This window comes from Tachypleus tridentatus, chromosome 13, assembly GCF_004210375.1.
Source record: "Tachypleus tridentatus isolate NWPU-2018 chromosome 13, ASM421037v1, whole genome shotgun sequence".
Classification (NCBI taxonomy): Eukaryota; Metazoa; Arthropoda; class Merostomata; order Xiphosura; family Limulidae; genus Tachypleus; species Tachypleus tridentatus.
In genome coordinates this window covers 216,226,018-216,244,592 of record NC_134837.1, presented here as the reverse complement: position 1 = coordinate 216,244,592, position 18,575 = coordinate 216,226,018, and the positions used below count along the sequence as shown (strand labels likewise).

The 18,575-nt window shown below is 34.6% G+C and overlaps 1 long non-coding RNA gene across 4 annotated transcripts in view; it reads left to right on the top strand.

Annotated features, from left to right (window-relative positions):
- LOC143240722 (uncharacterized) overlaps positions 1–18,575 on the top strand; it is a 100,126-nt gene that overhangs the window by 21,579 nt on the left and 59,972 nt on the right. For 3 of the 4 annotated variants that reach the window (XR_013021898.1, XR_013021896.1, XR_013021897.1), the window contains exon 3: positions 15,139–15,265. This is a non-coding gene — a long non-coding RNA (uncharacterized LOC143240722). Of the gene's footprint in view, positions 1–5,899; positions 6,666–15,138; positions 15,266–18,575 lie in introns of those variants that run through there. The other variant, XR_013021899.1, reaches the window with a different exon arrangement.

Below are 18,575 nucleotides of genomic sequence, written 5' to 3'. Positions count from 1 at the left end.
GTTCGGAAAGATTTCCTTCACATCTGTAGTGATAATATTTTATAAGCTAATAATTTCCATGCAGAATAACTGACTAATAGTCCCGGAGGTTAAGGAAACGGCGGACGGGCGGGGTTCCTTTAGGCGTGCCAGGAAAGGCCCGATCTGTCAGCCGTGATTCAATCCTTCCGTTGCCGGTTCAAGACCGACTCGTTTTCCGCCGATATCTGAGCCCACCGCCGACGGCGACGCCGGTCTCTGTTATTGACATGCGCCCGGGCTTTTCCTCCGTAGTAGTGCCTTCCTTTTCCGTATCCAAATCACATTGATAGGTAGGCGAGCCAGTAGCGAAGCTGATATAAAAGACTAGAGCACGAGCTAGATACATCGTTCTGAACAGCCTTAACACATCAGTGGTCCAGGACGGTTCAATTTACTAGCACAATTCTTACTTAACGGGTTATTGTTCGTATTATGAAACTCTTTAAATTAGGCGTGTGGATACAGAAATACCAAACGACCAGCTCTCAGTGGATCGGTCATAGTAAACGGACAGATTAATAGGTACTTCTAATGAGCGAAGAAATGAAACCAGAAATAATAATTAAAACAATCACCAAGGATAGATTCGACATGTACCCACCTGTTTCTTCCCAAACAACGAGCCGAGCTCCGACGAGAATCAAACGCGTAGGAAGGCTGACCCTTTGGTTTTGTGGAGTTTTGATGGGCACGCAGAAAGAATGGACTTTAACTGGCAGCCAAAGGTTACGTTTGCCTCTTTGTTCTCTTGTCTGGTTCGCTGGAGTGTGTCTTCGATCGGCGGCGCGAGGACCACCCGCCACATTATTGGACCTGCGACTCCACACGCGACTCGGCGCGCACGCTTTTCTCAAGTTGGCCGTATATACTTCACACCCCCAAGGAAACTTTGCCGCCATTTTGAAGGAGAAAATTACCCCTCGATGTGTCACCTAAGGAAGGTGCGTGCATCATCCCATCACTTGGTACGGGCGTCTTCCGGTCATCCGGTGTATTCTATTAACAGGTGGGTCCCTTGTTAGATGTCTTCTCTGCATATCCATATAAATTCACAGGAAAGCAGTATTAACAGGGGCAGGAAATGTTTACTGAGTTCGAACGGAAGATGCCGATTACCGAAAGCTATTTAGTCACACTTGTCGTGAAATGATCATCCTCTAAACTTCCCCATCTCATTGACTTACATCATGGAGCGAAATACATGTGTAGCTTTCCAACAAAAGAGTATACCTTACTATTCTTTTCACACAGGTCCACCATTAGCTCGTGCATATTTACAACACGTCCGCTTCTTACAGCGTCGACCATGTTTTAATTAAAATTTCCTGAATTATTAATCTCGTTACTTCTAGAACGGAAAGAGCTAAGCCTAATAACACAATTAGGAAGGAATTCAAATAAATTACTGTAATAATAACTATTATTATTTCCTTCTTATTTCCTGACTTCGCCAAGGACAAGCTTAGTTGTGTCCTTTTATTATATACAAGTTTCCCATGCCCTATTTTTTGAACTAAAATAAGAGCTAACACAGATTAACTCAAAACGCGACGATGTGCTAATATACAGTATTAAAAGTAATGGTAATAAAGTAGCAGAGATTTATTATGTGTATTTAAAATGTGACGATTTAATTTTGACTCATGTGTTATGAAGATCATATCAACCCTCTTTCATAATCAATAAATGTGTACATATTGCTCCAGAAGTCAGGAAAACAAAAAAACTTATCTTGCCATTATCTAGAATGAAAATAGATTACAGTTCTTTTGTTTACAGTTAATGAAATAGCCAAGTAAAATGTTTTAAATGTAAAAATTCCTTGATACAAATTACTTTTTTTACATTGTTGAAAATGTTTTATATGTAGGAGATACAAATAAAACCAAGGCTAACACTAGGAGGTAAGAAAAGTAATAGTGCACCATAAAAATAAAGGTGTACACCAGAAGACAGCCGGTGTCCTGTCTTTCTTGTCCTCAGTAAAAGTAGTATCAATATTAGTATTAGTAACACTTTGTAAATACAGTGTTGACATATCTCTTAATGATAACAGTGCCAGTACCTCTCTCTCTAACCCTTACTAAAAACAGTGCCAGTACCTCTCTCTCTAACCCTTACTAAAAACAGTGCCAGTACCTCTCTCTCTAACCCTTACTAAAAACAGTGCCAGTACCTCTCTCTCTAACCCTTACTAAAAACAGTGCCAGTACCTCTCTCTCTAACCCTTACTAAAAACAATGCCAACACCTCTCTCCCTAACTCTTAATAAAAACAATGCTAACACTTCTCTCCTTAACCCTTAATAAGAACAATGCCCACACCTTTCTCTCTGACCCTTACTAAAAACAACGGCAACATCTCTCTCCGTAACCCTTAATAAAAACAATTACAACACCTCTCTCCTTAACCCTTAATAAAAACAATGCCAACATCTCTCTCCCTAACCCTTAATAAAATCAATGCCAACACCTTTCTCCCTAACCCTTAATAAAAACAGTGCCAACATCTCTCTCCCTAACCCTTAATAAAAACAATGCCAACACCTTTCTCCCTAACCCTTAATAAAAACAATGCCAACATCTCTCTCCCTAACTCTTAATAAGAACAATGCCTACACCTCTCTCTCTCCCTAACCCTTAATAAAAACAGTATCAGTACCTCTCTCCCTAACCCTTAATAAAATCAATGCCAACACCTTTCTCCCTAACCCTTAATAAAAACAGTGCCAACATCTCTCTCCCTAACCCTTAATAAAAACAATGCCAACACCTTTCTCCCTAACCCTTAATAAAAACAATGCCAACACCTCTCTCCCTAACTCTTAATAAGAACAATGCCTACACCTCTCTCTCTCCCTAACCCTTAATAAAAACAGTATCAGTACCTCTCTCCCTAACCCTTAATACAAATAGTACCAGTACCTCTCTCCCTAACCCTTAATACAAATAGTACCAGTACCTCTCTCCCTAACCCTTAATACAAACAGTAGCAGTACCTCTCTCCCTAACCCTTAATACAAATAGTACCAGTACCTCTCTCCCTAATCCTTAATACAAATAGTACCAGTACCTCTCTCCCTAACCCTTAATACAAATAGTACCAGTACCTCTCTCCCTAACCCTTAATACAAATAGTACCAGTACCTCTCTCCCTAACCCTTAATACAAATAGTACCAGTATCTCTCTCCCTGACCCTTAATACAAATAGTACCAGTACCTCTTTCCCTAACCCTTAATACAAACAGTACCAGTACCTCTCTCCCTAACCCTTAATACAAACAGTACCAGTACCTCTCTCCCTAACTCTTAATACAAACAGTACCAGTACCTCTCTCCCTAACCCTTAATACAAACAGTACCAGTACCTCTCTCCCTAACCCTTAATACAAACAGTACCAGTATCTCTCTCCCTAACCCTTAATACAAACAGTACCAGTATCTCTCTCCCTAACCCTTAATACAAATAGTACCAGTACCTCTCTCCCTAACCCTTAATACAAATAGTACCAGTACCTCTCTCCCTAACCCTTAATACAAATAGTACCAGTACCTCTCTCCCTAACCCTTAATACAAACAGTACCAGTATATCTCTCCCTAACCCTTAATACAAATAGTACCAGCACCTCTCTCCCTAACCCTTAATACAAATAGTACCAGCACCTCTCTCCCTAACCCTTAATACAAATAGTACCAGCACCTCTCTCCCTAACCCTTAATACAAACAGTACCAGTACCTCTCTCCCTAACCCTTAATACAAATAGTACCAGCACCTCTCTCCCTAACCCTTAATACAAATAGTACCAGTACCTCTCTCCCTAATCCTTAATACAAATAGTACCAGTACCTCTCTCCCTAACCCTTAATACAAATAGTACCAGTACCTCTCTCCCTAACCCTTAATACAAACAGTACCAGTACCTCTCTCCCTAACCCTTAATACAAACAGTACCAGTACCTCTCTCCCTAACCATTAATACAAATAGTACCAGTACCTCTCTCCCTAACCCTTAATACAAATAGTACCAGTACCTCTCTCCCTAACCCTTAATACAAACAGTACCAGTACCTCTCTCCCTAACCCTTAATACAAATAGTACCAGTACCTCTCTCCCTAACCCTTAATACAAATAGTACCAGTACCTCTCTCCCTAACCCTTAATACAAACAGTACCAGTACCTCTCTCCCTAACCCTTAATACAAATAGTACCAGTACCTTCCTTACTTATCTACAGTAATAAAGTTACCAAAAAGTTTTTATTTAGCAGGAAATAATTCACACATTTCTTACTTATTACTAGTAATAAAATGTTCGTACGTCACACACACATCCCAGAATAAAAGAAAAGATATACACATCCCTCTTACCTGTCCTTAGTAAGACAATATCCATGCTTCTCTTACTTATTTCTAAAATGAAATTATTCATACCCGTTTTGTTAGCCGTAGTAAGATAGTACTTACGCCTTTTCGACTTTCTTGTTTCATAAAAATTTAAAGGTATTCTAATATCCATAATACTCTTACGTGTCCTCAGTAAGAAAACAACCAGAGAGCTGGTATACAACCTATCTTTCCCATGATGCAGTGCGTACACTAGTTGTGTTTGTATCTTTTATGTGCAACATTTTTTAGTCTCAAATCTGTTTTACTCGCTCATTTCTCTAGATATTAAAATGAACATATCGTATGATGTTACAAGCTGTGTGTATTTTACTTAATTATTTAAGTAAATGTTCATGTACTAACAATGTATATCATAATACCACATAGCAGGATGTTACCACAGTGGCTTAGTGGATGGAGAATAGCTCTGGAATATTATCTTTACTTCAAACAGTGTCTTGAGAAACAAAAATTACTACCTGAGATTATTAGCCAATGTTTTATTGACCTACCAAATGGACAATATTCATTGATAAGTTTTGCAGTAGTTACACTGGATTAAAAAATGAAAGATTGTCTGTTAATTTTCTCACTACCTGTTAAAGTGGCTTGAGATGAATCTATAACACTATGTAACAAAATTTTTACTTTTTCTTGTTCCTGGGCAAAAAGTGTTATTTTCCAGTTGCTTATGCCTAAAATAAATAGGAAAGACTTTGCTTTGCTTCTGTGAATTGGGAGCGTATAACGAAAACATGATGGGAGACTATATTTTGGGGTTGATACGTGAAAGTGATTTACATTACAGTCGCAAGTCTCGAAAAGCTACTCACTTCTAAACATTTTTGTTCATTTTTGTATAACTTTAGCATAAATACATGTAAATCTTGATTTATATGTTGTTTTATTCAGACCTTATGTAAATGAAAATGTACAAATTTACCCGTTTTTACATAGAAAATAAGGTAATTTCTAAATTTCATTATCCAGGTCACAAAAGCACGTTTTTATAAAATAAAATATTTATTTTAAACAATCGCTACAAATCCTAAAGATTCTAAGAAAAATCTTTTGTATGAGAAATGTAGAACAGAAGGCACGTGTGATGTTTGTCATAAAGAAAGGAGAAGAGAGCGTATCACAAGCTTCACAATACAGAGACTCATATGCTGCTAATAGAGAGGTGACGGTAGGGAATCAAAACATGGGTTTTCGACATTTATCGAAGTTTACACAGCAGGTGTACAATCTTGAGAATGTTTAAGAACACATTATTTTAATTTCCTTAGAAATATGTCTATGTACGTGTTATTTACTACCTGTACATTTTTGTAATGTGCTAAACATCGCGTTTCGTTACATGTATTTATCTATTTGTATGTATATATAACATCTATGTATATATATGTATATGTCCAATAGTATGGCGCTTTAACAGTTTAGTTTTATGAATCGTGAATAACATAATTCAAAGACCATTTATTTTTAGGCTTAATCGGTGGTAACATTCAAAAGAGAAAAAAAACAACCTCAGTGAACATCGTCAATAGATGGCGGCATTTAAGAAGTTGCAGTGTTGATTATTAAATGTAGATAAGACATTTTTCCAAGATCACCTGCTTCAAAACCGGATTATTACAAAATATTATTCATGCATATGCTATCTATATATCGACCTACCATGCACAAACTTCTGTTTATCTATCAATATAAAAAAATCTAATCAGATTTACATGTATATTGTATTGTTCAGCCGTAAGCTTGTGTATCTTAAAATACCGATATTATATTAAACGTTAAAATTTATTTCGAGAAAACATAAAATATTGTTTGAGAGTTAATAATTAGAATTTCTGTTGATAATATAGATAGATTAATATGTGTTCCTTTTTCATTCGTCATAACAAGAAACGTTTTAAAAATTCTAACATGTTCTTATACTCGACTCTCGATAAGAATGAGCTTCTGTGTAATTTTGTGAACTAATATCTGTAATCAGTTGATTGATGTTATTTTGTGAGTAATGTCCGTTTGCAGTTGTTTGGTGTAATTTCGTGAGTGACATTTGTTTCTAGTTTTTTTTATGTAATTTTTGTGAGCTGATATCTGTATTCAGTCGTCTAGTGTAATTTTGTGAGATAATGTCTTTATGCAGTTGTGTGGTTATTACGTAAGAAAGTAGTTTAGTTGTAAGGTTAATTGTCAGAAACAAAATGTAATACGAAATATGACAAAGAAATAAAGAAGAAAAACATTAATGCTGAAAATAACTTATTTCAAAAATACAACTGCAACATAACATAGCAACAGAAAATATCTAATATAGGATTATCATACTACATAGTACTAAATTAAAGATAAGAAAACATAACCAGCACTAGAACACTGCTAATACGCTATACATTTATATAGAAATATCATAATAAAATAGGGAAGACTGGAAACACTATTGCAACAGTAAAACATCCATAGTACTCTATGTATTTATATAAGAATATGGTACTAAATTAGGGATGATTTAAAGCAATATAACTGGAACAGTAGAATATTCCCTACACACAATACATTGATATAGGAGCATCGTACTAAGTTATGGATGACTAAAAACAATATACCTACAACAGTGGAATATCCCTAATACACTATGCACGTATATAGAAATATCGTTTTAAATTAACAACGTGTAAAAACAACATAACTGCAAAATTAAAATAGCCCTGAAAATCTATACATTTATATAGGAATATCGTACTAGGTTAGGGACAACTAAAAACAACATAAATATAACAGCAGAACACCTCTAATACCCTGTACATTCACATGGGAATATCACACTAAAATAGCCACATAAATATCTTAATTTTCTCACATCACATTTTATACGATGTTTAGTATTAATGAAAAACAGTATTAATCTACCCGTACTGTGTTGTAGTGCTGTGAGAAATGTCATTCCCTTATGATTGTTTTATCTTAATAGAATGGCGCTACAAGTCTGTTACGTGGTCGTATCGTGGATATAATGAATTGTTCGTATTTCGTTCTCGCGAAATCTCGTTTCGTACGTTGAGACATGGACGCTTTGTAAGACTAATAATAAAACAGATATTTCGGTGGATGTTGTTGTTGCCTTTACATGTTTATCCATCTAGCCCATCACCTCAAAACATGGAACAAATACGTGCAGATATCCCATTGTGTGAACTTTACACAAAACTAAAACAAGACAGATAACTGTTGGTTTGAAAACCACAACTAACCGTATTATTGTATAATCTTGAATGATAAATGGGTTTCATTTTGCTAACTTGTTTGTCCAAGCGATAAAGGTTTAATTCTCTGCTACCATCTGTATATTTATTGGATTAAAGGAAAATTACTTGTTTCATTAAAATAAGTATAATTACAGAGATTATTTTAAATGTCATTTCTAGGTATATTTTCGAAGCTTTTGGTCATTTCCGGTTGTTGTAACACTGACTTCCGGCGGGGAGTATCTCGGTTACAGCATAGGAATATCACACGAGTATGAATCAAATTGCTTAGGGGCGTTGTTTGTAAACAATAAGAATGCCTACAACAGGATTGTTTTTATGAATATTACTTTGATTAGAAAAGTCAAACATAGAGCGTAACTTTATTGAATTAACATTTATATCGGTGGTCGGACTAGAAGAACTATAAATTATGAATACATCAACCGAATACCTTCTCTTCTATGTGGCTCACTATGAACGTGTCATACAGATTAATTGGTTTGTTTGTTTTTCAATTTCGCCCAAATCTACACGAGGGCTATCTGCCCTAGCCGTCCTTAATTTTGTAGTGTAGGACTAGAGAGAAGGCAGCTAGTCATCACCACCCATCGCCAACTCTTGGGTTACCCTTTTAACAACGAATAGTGGGATTGATCTTAACATTATATCGCCCCCAGTGCTGAAGGGGCGAGCATGTTTGGTGAGACGGGAATTCGAGCCCGTGACCCTCAGATGACGAGTAGAGTGCCTTAATCACCTGGCCATGCCGGGCCTGGTTAATTTATAAGTCTACCTTTCAGGAATCTTAATAAGAGGAAACGTTATAATGAATCTAATAGAAATTTTGGATGACATTTCAGCCAATTAACCAGTTGGGCCCGGCATGGCCAGGTGGGTTAAGGCGTTTGACTCGTAATCGGAGCATCGAGGGTTCGAATCCCGGTCGCACTAAACATGTTCTCCCTTTCAGCCATGGGGGCGTTATAAGGTAACAGTCAATCCCACTATTCGTTGGTAAAAGAGTAGCCCAAGAGTTGGCGGTGGGTGGTGATGACTAGCTGCCTTCCCTCTAGTCTTACACTGCTAAATTAGAGACGGCTAGCACAGATAGCCCTCGTGTAGCTTTACGCGAAATTCAAAAACAAACAAACCTACACTGTTGAGTGTGAAAACGACATAGAGGTTAATTTATTAACTTATGTGGCTCGGCATGGCCAAGCGCGTAAGGCGCGCGACTCGTAATCCGAAGGTCGCGGGTTCGCGCCCGCGTCGCGCTAAACATGCTCGCCCTCCCAGCCGTGGGGGTGTATAATGTTACGGTAAATCCCACTTTTCGTTGGTAAAAGAGAAACCCAAGAGTTGGCGGTGGGTGGTGATGACTAGCTGCCTTCCCTCTAGTCTTACACTGCTAAATTAGGGACGGCTAGCACAGATAGCCCTTGAGTATCTTTGTGCGAAATTCCAAAACAAACAAACAATTAACTTATGTTAACTAAATATCATTTGAGTTAAATATAATCTAATCTCTTCTCATTATGGGTTTAAATACCAGTACAAATATAATTTATATATATACAATTTGGTTTTGTTTGTTTTGAATTTCGCTCAAAGCTACACGAGGGTTATCTGCGCTAGCCGTTCCTAATTTAGTAATGTAAGACTAGAGGGAAAGTAGCTAGTCATCATCACCATCCCCAACTCTTGGGCTACTCTTTTATCAACGAATAGTGGGAGTGACCGTCACGTTACAACCCCTCACGGTTAAAATGACGTACAATTTGGAATTGTTTTTGTTTTAAGATTTGCGGATATTTAGACCCTTTTTGGACACCTAACAAATTCTTAAATTGAGATCCACCTGAACAACAACACAATATCTAGAGATTCCAGTGTCATTGAAGAAGTTCCCTGGCGGTATCAAACTGAACTATACCGATTCATGAGCTAATAATCCCTTGATTAGAACGCAGCCGAATTTACCACCGTAAAAAGAACAAACGTAAAACTTGCAGAACCAAGTATGTGATTCAATACAGTTTACATCGAACGAGAAGATATATAAGTTTGTCTCTTAATAAATTTCTTTAACTAATTACAGATATTGAACATTTTAGTAGTGATATTTAACTGACATTACATCAAAATAACATTGGCAATAGTCTGAACAACTCTTTCTTTACCAATTTTTAATAGATATCTGATATCATATCATAATAACATTGATAACAATTTTAAATAATTTTCTTCTTTATCAATGTTTAGTAAGCAACACGTGCCTGATATTATACCACAATAAGAGTGACATTAATTTAAATAAGTTTCTTCTTTATTGGTGTTTAGTAGGCAACATGTATCTTATATTATATCACAGTAAGACTGGTAATAATTTAAATAACGTTTTTTTTATTAACCTTTCCCCCAAAAAAGATAGCACGAGAGGTCATTATAATGCAATAGACGAAGTATCTTATAACCACTCGTGATTAAAATTCCCTCTTTTGGTAAGGCAGCCGATAGCTAACAAAGAATAGTATTTTAACGAACAGAAAGGTACGTGTGTAATTCTACATATTAATCAAAATACGTTATAAATCTCAAACAACAATCACTTGTAATTAAATTCATATTTCTTCTTTCACTGTGAAAAACATGTTGTTACATTTTTTTCATCACTTTTATCTCAATAAATAAATTAAAGGCAATCTTAATTTTGTGCACTGCGCCAATTTCCTTCAGTTTACATTCTTTAGAACCAAAAATCTTCCATACTTTGACTGTGTGTGATGTAGTTTCTATTGTATTGACTGGTCCAAAGTTAAAGAGGATGCCACTGAATATGTTCTATAGCTGTACAAGCGTTATAAAAGTGAAAGTCAACATCATTTCATGACTCGGAAAACCGGACAAATGTCTTATGACGGCAGGTACAGTTTTCCAACTGCTCTCCCCCTGATCAGTAATTTGAATTAGAAACAGTCATATTTGAACCACAGAAGTCTCTTACTTGGCCGTTTGCAGTTCATCCTCTAATTAAAGATAACAGTTTCATATCACATAGTATGTTTGTAGAAAACATCAAAACTCATTATAAAGAGTTTCATTTGATCTTCTCTGAATTAATATAATGGAGAAAGCTACAAACTGAAAATCTTCTCGAATTAGTTCTACGTGTTTTCTCAGGCAATATCGGAAATAATGAACTGACGTTTCCTTGGAAGCCTTAAATAATGATGAAAATAAGCAACATTAACTCATTTTAAGTCATTGTTTCTGTGCTTCTAGACATTCTAAAGAATTGTTTTTGCTAACTAGCATCTTCTAACAATACAAGAATGAGAAAATGAGAGTTTTCAACTGTTTTAAGTGTTGGGGTTTTATTTTACCTCATTACCTATTCCAAAACTTCTTGTTGGATTACAGATGTAGAAACAACTTATAGATCGTTAGTTTTGAAAGATATAGAAAGGAAGAATGAGGGAGGGGGTTGCACAGAGGCTACTTTATCTGTTGAACTTCCGTCCCTTGTGAATGCTGGCGTTTCTTTACTTCTTTTCCGATTCATCTACCCCAGAATCGCGAGATCTCGGAAGAAATGCATTATCCTTACTAGCACGAATTCTCAGTTTGCTCGTTTCGGACAATTTGTTAGTCGTTTATGGATCAAAGAACGGGACCTCTGCAACAGTAACAAGCTGTCAGTTCTCGAGACAGAGATAAATGAGTCAGTTTTGTTTAGTTACCAAAAGGAATCTTTTGTCATGAAAATAAGAAACCGTCTCTTGGTCTTATCGTCCTTTGCCTATCGTAACCCTAGTTAAACAACCATTTTATCTTTATGATTCCATTTCAAATGTGTTTTTCCATATTGACGGTTTTCTGACTGTTGAAAAAATGTTTTATGCTCTCTCTTTACCCAGTGAATAGAGGATGGAAGAAAAATGGCTTAAGCCTTACATTTAAGTTAAACAAATAAATCTGTAATGAAGGTAGGATTTCCCTTTTATTTAAAATCATTACAGTTGTTACTCTTTAGTAAAACTGTTCTATGTATGATAAAAAAGGCAACAAACTTTATTATTTTTACATTTCTTACTTATAAAATGGGATTGTTCTTCTGAAAATTGGTTCAAGAGTGTCACTCTTTTAGCTTAACATTTTTGTGACTAAACTGCTGAATATCTTCGGCCCCACACAACAGAAAAAAAAAGGAATTTAATTTTTAAAATATTATGATCATTGTAGACCTTTACGCTCCGTCAGATTTGTTGTAGGTTTGTTGTTTCTTTCGCCTTTTTATTCTTAGAACGAATGAAATAATCTATCCTTTCTCGACCCCCGCTAGTACAGCGATAAGTCTACGGATTTGCAACCCTAAAATCAGCGGTTCGATTCCCCTCGGTGGACTCAGCAGATAGCCCGCTGTAGCTTTGCTATAAGAAAACACACACTATCCTTTTTTCGAGCATTAAGTAGTTCTTTACCATTATAAAATGATTTTCAGTTAATCATCTGTAGTAGATATATATAGGCATGTTTTAACATGTCTTGTTCTTCTTTTTTTACAATAATTATTCTTTTCTCTTTTCAATTTTGTGACTAAATTTAAATTCCAAAATAACTGGAATACAGATCATCAAACTGTTCTTCGATTCTGCAATTGATTCAGAAGGAATATTATTCATATAGAGTGGGATAGTAATATTAATAATTATGTTTGACTTATTTGGTTCCAGTTATGATGTCAAATACACTGACTGAGATGTATGTAAACCAATGTGAAGTAAATGAAATTTGTTGAAAGAAGTCATAAGTGTTGGTACAAGACTGAGTAAGTTCTATATAAAGGTACAATTATACATAAAACCTAGTGTCTGTGTGAACTCGATTGAGTACCATTTAAAGATGTAATTATCCTTAAAAGCATAATGCTGATACGAGGTAGAACAGTTCTTTTTAAAGAGTATCATGATATGTGATGTGTATACACACGGTATTTATGTAAGACTTAATAAATTATGTTTAATATTATCATTTATTGTTGTAATTATATGTAAAAATATAATACTGAGTAAGCTTCAATAAGGTCCATTTAGTGATATGTAAAAGTGTATTTCTGTAAAACTGGTTAAGTTTGATTTTATGATTTAAATATATTTAAAAATAAATTGTTTATGTACGGTTGAATTGAGTTCCAATTAGAACTGTAACTGACAATATTGTTTTTATGTGAGTTTACATATCTAACTCGTACGCAGAAAAAATGAATCAAACATTCAGTTATAAAGGGACACATTAACAAAATCGATTTTCTTTATTTTTTTACATCTTATTTTATAAATGCAGTTTCAGAAGAAGTTCACCTATTTTTAAGATAAATATTTTTAGAATCAATTTTAGAACATTACAATCTAAAATAATAGCAACTCGGAGACTAAATTAAACAAGTAATAGAATCTATCTCATATCACTAGCTTTTTCGTGTGTTACTTTCAAACTTTAGCTTTCCTCAGATACATGTCTGACGGCTAAAAGAGTTCAAACTGATAAACTCTATTGGACTAAGCGTGGCATGTTGGTTAGCGTATTTGGCTGTATGTCGACAGGTTCAAGGTTTAATCTTCCATATACCGATGACATTGGTTTGCACCTTAATTTGCAGAGGTGCCATGTCTGTGACAACCAGTCGCGAGACAATGGTGAACAGAAGGTAGGAGGTGAAACTCTCTTATTTCTCTTCTGATTATAAATCAGCGATTTACTCTTGGGGTCTCTGGCTTGGTCTTTTAACGGATATGCCGGATTTTGAAGATCATGTCGTCTTGGAAATATAACCACAGACTCTATTTAATAGAACTTAACACGTGATTAACATTCCAAAGGAACTAAGACATTTTAATAACTTAATATTGACAACAATTTTTAATCATTTTGTCTCTAATTTAGGAGTGCTAGACTAGTGGTAAAGCAATTAGTCAACACCACCCATTGTCATCTCATGGGCTACTCTTATACCAGCAGATAGATGGATTGACTTTCGCTTTATGGGTGAAAATATCAGTATGCTCAGTGAGGGGGATTAGAATCCGTGACACTCACATTGCGAGTTAAGTACCATAATTACCCGATCATGTCAAATTATTTAGAAAACAGAATCATTCATTTATGTGTCGAATTAAAGTCAGTCATTTTATGTCATAATGATAAAAAATGTATGAAACACTGCCTTTTCTATCTTTCAGTCAAAAATAACAATTACATTGAATTTGTTAGTTTGGAGTTACGCAGAAAACTACTCATTTGGCTATCTGTATTCTGTCCACCACATATATCAAAATCCATTTTCTAGCGATGTAAGTCCGGATACATTCCGCTGTACCACTGAGGGTAGGGAGTCATTAAATTGAGATCTAACAAAAATATTTCTACATTTGTTTCTTCGTTAAGTGCAAACTAATGATTGTCTTTCTAAGCCTACAACGGGTATCGAAATCTGATTATTACCTTTACAAACCATCAGCTTAGCTTTTACCGCTTGATACCTTTTATAATTAGCCGTAACTTTCATCAGTAATCTGTACACGTGTTAGGGAAACAATCTGTAGCTATATATAAAGTTAAATATGGCTGGCAATTGAACTTGGAAAAAGAAACCAGACAAGAATGGATGGAAGTGTACAAATCATTCGATCCGCCTAATGATCACATATTAGACTAACACAAAATCTTCCTCACTAGCATAAGAATTAGAACCAGAATTTCCAATCGTAAAATGTAATTATATTATAAAGTAGTTATAAATGTATTATTCTAAGGTTAACTAGAAGAGAAATATAATGATGAAAGATAGACAAAGTTTACCATCCTTTGATATGCCATTAACCTTTAACCTATTTGTACTGAAGTCATGTTAACTGGTTGATTGTTGGATTACTAGGATGTTAATGGGGTTTAGCATCCTTCGATGTGCCATTAACGTTTAACCAATTTGTACTAAAGTCATGTTAACTGGTTGATTGTTGGATTACTAAGATGTTAATGGGGTTTAGCATCCTTCGATGTGCCATTATTTAACTGGTTAATTTTGGATAATATTCAACATTTTTACCTAGTTTGGATTGAAACTCTTAACTTTTTCTTGCCTTAACCGCTAAAATACAGATTCAACGATTAGGTTAAAATCCTTATGAATTTAAGAATTTTTTTTTCCTTTTCTCATGCTGAAAAATGAAAATGTTATTGTTACTTTGTAGAGAAACCTACAAGTTTGGCTGTCTGGACTCCGTCTATATAGAAAAGTGAAGGACATGTAATGGAAGGTCGAAAATATAAACTCTACTTGAAATGTAATGAAAAACACAAACACAAAATGTTTATGATAAACAGAAGTTTTTCTTTATAACTAATGTTAGTTTGACTGTTACTTTGTGCCTTATTTTCAGTTTATTGACCCTTTATTTATTTGGTTGTTTAGAATTAAACAGAAAGATACACAGTGGGCTGTCTGTGCGTTTCCCACCACAGGTATCAAACCCAGTTTTTAGCGGTGTGAGCCCGCAGATATACCGCTGCGTCACTGAGGGACTAGACTATTTGGATTCGTAAGTAAATTTAGTAATTTTTCAATAACTTATGTGTGTTTGTGAGCTATAGTGTTATCAAAGAAAATGATTCTTACATCAAAGATTTTTTTTTATAGAAAACTGTAAGTTTGTGAGTAACACTTCTACAAACATTCCATCACTGGTAAGGTTTGTTATGCGTAGAAAACACAACAATATTTTATGGGACCACTTACGTGACAGTTCTTGCGAGTATTTGAGAACTATTTGACCGACTTCTTCTTAAAATAAAAACAAAGAAAGAATAATTAATTATATTCGTGTATACGAATCGGAAGACTTATAAATGTTAAACTGTCTGTACACCGTAGGAATTTCTCTCTCAGTTTCTACCTTTCATGTCCCTAGTATTTCACTACGTTATTATACAATGTGCAGGATGCTTCACCTAAAAAAAAATACTTCTTCACAAAAGTTTCAAAGAATTACTTGAACGCTCACTAGTTACTAACAGTGCTATCTGGTGGTGAAATAAAACATCACTCATTTTCCTACTTTATCTTTTTACTTCTAAGCTTAGTATAAGTTTATGAAAGAAACAAGTTCTGTAAAGTTTGAACGTTATTATGAATCCAAATTCACGAAAGTTGTATAATGCAAGGATTTTCTAAAATTGATAACACTTGCATAACTAGAACTGTTCTATGATCCTTTGGAGAATAAGCTTGTTCTGCCTTCAATATGTCAAACATATGCTATATAATTATTAACAGTTTTCTGAATAATACCCTTTAAAAATCCTCTGATGAAACAGCGGTAAGTCTACGGATTTACAACGTTAAAATCAAGGGTTCGATTCTCGTCAGTAAACACAGCATGTATCCTCATGTGGCTTTGCTATTAAAACCCTTATGATATGGTGTATTTCTCACCTTTTTCAGCCAGTAGGCTGAACTTTTCAATTTGCTACGAATTTTCAAAGATTTTCACAAATACTGTCTTTATGTTTTGTTTTAACAATAGGACGTTGGCCAAAGAATATTTAGTTATCTGTTGTTCTACACTATTTTCTTATGGTATCACGTGTGCTTTCCTTTCAGAAAGATACTGCAAAGTAAACTACATTATATAAAGGTAAACAGTGATCATTTTCCTTGGTGGGGCAAGTGATACCTTGAGGATATATTCTCCCTTATTTTTCTATAGGAATGACCAGTGACGTCGTAAACACATGTTCATTCAGAGAGATAACGTTATAGAATCTTCTATACAATATCATACTCTTAGACTGGAACATATTAACGGATAGATTAGATTAAGGTCTATAGATCAAAAGCTATATGACAAACAGCTCTCATGAAAAGCTTCATAATATTTTCTGTACACTCGCATATTTGATTATATTTCTCGAAATAAAGATTGAGTTTTTTTCACTTTCCTACACTATGTCCAGTTTGCTTCTTGACTAAATTAGTCAAAGTTAGATTTAGTCTACAGTGCACTTCCAGTATCAACCTCCTGTTATCAGCAGGAACTACCTAGAAGGATTGTGCTTAATGATACCTCAAATCGTCAACTGATGATGATTTAATGATCGACTACTTTGAGAACTAGCTTTCTAATGTACCATTCAAGTATAATTTTCAAAAGAAATACGTTGATCTGCATACGTCTCAGTGGAATGTTAGGTCTTCTAGTAAAAGCTGGTTGTAACTGGCTCTATACTACCTTATTATATAACTAACTTTTTATGGATTTCTTATGTTAGTGTATCTGTACGGATTTATCGTACAGTTAGTATTTATGGATTTCACATGCAACTGGTTGGTTCTATACGAATTCGTTATGTAGTTAGTTTTAAACGGGCTCTCTGTGTAACAAACAGGCTCTAAACTGGTTTCTTATGTCACTAGCTCAGACTCAATACAGTTTTCGTGTATAACTGGCTCGTAGTTTATATAACTTTAACATGTTATAATTCGAACACTAGTTTAACAGTGCAGTAAAGAGTAGATTTTTGGCTAAATATAAAAAGACAATTAATACAATTTCATCTGCTTCTTCTTTTGATAATTTTAGAAGTTCTGCATAAAGCTACACGAATATCTCTCGTCGCATACTCGTCCTAAATGTTGAACAGGAACACAGCTAGTAAACTGTATCTACTGCCACCTATTGAGTAGCTCGTATTTGATTGAATAGTAGGATTTGACCTCGCGAATCCAAAATATGGAGATAAGTTATGCAGCAACCGGAGTTGAACCATAAATCCTCCGGGTCATAGTCTAAGCACTATCATTTCTAGGCTATATCCAATCCTTGCTTATTTCTAATTCATAATTATTATTTCACTTGTGGGTTCATAGAATTACAAAGATGTTCCATTACATGAACAACTTCGGAAAAAAGAAAACTAGCTTTCTGTTTTACCAGTTTTTGTGGACGATAATAAAGCTATAAATTCAAATAAGATAATAATAATACAACGAATAAAAAGTATTAAAATGTATATTATTAATATTTATTAAGATATTACAGAAATTAGAAGACAAAGAAGCAAATGTGGGAAAATAAGATGAAATTATTATAATTCAGGTACATAAATAGATGTTAATATTGATAGAAAATAGAGAGTTAGTAATATGTATAAGACAGTTAGTTAATGATATCCTCATGTAACTCTCGGGCGACTCCTTTACCAAAAATTTTGGATTGATCCAACATCCTCACGGCAGAAAGAACGAATGTGCTCGATAATGGGAGTCGAGCTCTCAGTTTGCAAACATGGCGTCATAACTACCACAAACATGGCGTCATAACTACCACAAGCATGACGTCATAACTACCACAAGCATGGCGTCATAACTACCAAGTCATAAGTCATAGTAAAAGCTTACATTTCAAACACATTAACAAGTTAAATACTTAACCTATTAACTGAATATTAACCTTTAAAAATTATGCTCTTCAAAAGAGCATAACAATATTCTTCAATTAATAAGTATGTTCAAACTACTAAGGGAATGATTACGAAACTAAACTAAATAAAACTAAATTTAAAGAATGATCAAAAATAAAATATATACATTTTTTAAAGTTATCACAAAATTTGAGATTTATGGGAAGTACATAATTAATATATATTAATGTTGAGATTTTTCAGCGAGAAAAACAATTTTAACGACTATGTATGATATACGTTTTAATATTTTATTTTCGCTAAACGAGGTTCGCTTTGGCTAACGATTAAAACTTTTCTATATACAATACTGCACTGAAAATAATATGTTAAGTACTCTGAAACCGCAATAAATAATTTTAGTAATTTTATCAGTATTACAATAACGTT